Raw genomic sequence first — 1,922 nt, 5'->3', positions numbered from 1 at the left:
GCTGTGACAAAAAAAGTTTCAAGTGGCCAATAAAAATATGTGATATAGATTTTGATGTTTTATTTGGTGTTATAAAGTTTATATAAAAATATTTTTTTACCCTTCATTCAATTATGATTTGTTCCTACAGAACTCACAACAACGGATATTTATAATATATTTACAATCTTAAAATCAAGTTCTATTTCTTAAAAAGTATTGAGAGTTTGGAGAGTTATGCAAAAATGAAACATAAATATATTAAGCAAAACATGTGTAGAAGATATCGGCAAAATAAATGAATAATTATAATATTGCACATTCAGTTTTTAATAGCAAATAAATTAAAAAGTATACATATAAGCCACTGAAAGTGGTCTTGTCGAATTTTTTTCTCACATTTCCTAAAAATGGTATTATTTCTTTCTCCACAGCATTAAAAATGTGAATCATTATAAAAAATATGAATTCCGCAAATGTTCAAATTTTTACATTTGGAATTTGCATATGAGCGGTTTATAGTATAATGAATAAAAAGCTAGCATACATTTGGGGGACTTTTTTTTTGTCCCTTAATTCATTAAGAGAAGACAAGGGCTGGAAAATTGAGTTCGGGGGTCAGATTTTGTATGATAGCAGCATAACTTTAGAATAATGATTGAAAATTTAAAAACATATTGTAATTAACACCACCTTTGTGATTCTTGGAATTTAAAATCAACCTTTTCTTTTTAAAGTAAAACATAATTTTATGATGAACACTTCTAAAAATTCGAATTCTCCTTTTCCCCCCCACCCTTTTACTATATTTTCCCAATAATGTAGATTCAGCTGGCTGTCATCTATTGGAGATACCTGCTGCCATCTGTGATCAAAAAATGTTATTTTCCTTTTATCGGTTATCTATATTGATCCATGAAATTTTCTCCAAGTTTTAACTTATTAATATTAATTGATGCAGCGTTATAAAAACCCAATTGAATACTCTTTCTCAACATATTAAAATGTATATCGTAATGCTTATTTACTTTAAACGTGAGCTCTTTTTGATATTGTTCAAAATGAAACTTCTTAACAAATTACTCGGAAAAATTAATGCAGTCATTTAAAAAAGAAAGGAATATGCGTTAAGTAAAATGCATTAATAAAATGCATACATAACTAAAACTAAATGAATTAATTTTTTTAAAGCAATGCTAAGCCTTATTATCACAAGAAGAATAATTTTCGAATGATTACTTGATAAACTCTGCAACCTAAAATAAAGTATTTTTCGATAAATGTAAAGCTTTAACAATACACAATTTAAATTAATATCATTTTTCTCTCAAATAAGTTTCTTAATTTTGATTAGCAAAGTATTTAGATTTTACAAATCATAAAAAAATAATTTTATAATAATTTTTTTTTAATTTAAAGCTTATAATTTTTAGAATGCTGCTGCAATACTTTGTAAACATAAAAACACATAACAATATAGACAGCTAATCTAATAAAAATATCAGCGACATTCTGTGCATATGCAAAATAAGAAGAATTATAAACGTTTACATTTCTTATTTTTTCTTTCTATTTCTATGCGTAGATGCGTTCAATAAAAGTCTATTATTAAAAAGTATACCCTAATTATAACTTTTTTTTTCAGAATATTCTAAATTGGAATTAAAATTCAATAAAATCGCATAAAATTAGATTTTATAATGAATTTCTTTTAATTTAAAGATTAATATTTTTAAAATGCTGCTGCAATACTTTGTAAACATGAAAACACATAACAATATACACAGCTAATCTAAAAAAAATATCAGCGACATTCTGTGCATATGAAAAATATTAAAAATTATAAACGTTTACATTCTTTTTTTTTTCTTTCTATGCATAGATGCATTCAATAAAAGCCTATTCTTAAAAAGTATACCATAATTATAACTTTTTTTTCAGAA

This window comes from Argiope bruennichi, chromosome 8, assembly GCF_947563725.1.
Source record: "Argiope bruennichi chromosome 8, qqArgBrue1.1, whole genome shotgun sequence".
Lineage (NCBI taxonomy): Eukaryota > Metazoa > Arthropoda > Arachnida > Araneae > Araneidae > Argiope > Argiope bruennichi.
This window is presented reverse-complemented; position numbering follows the sequence as displayed.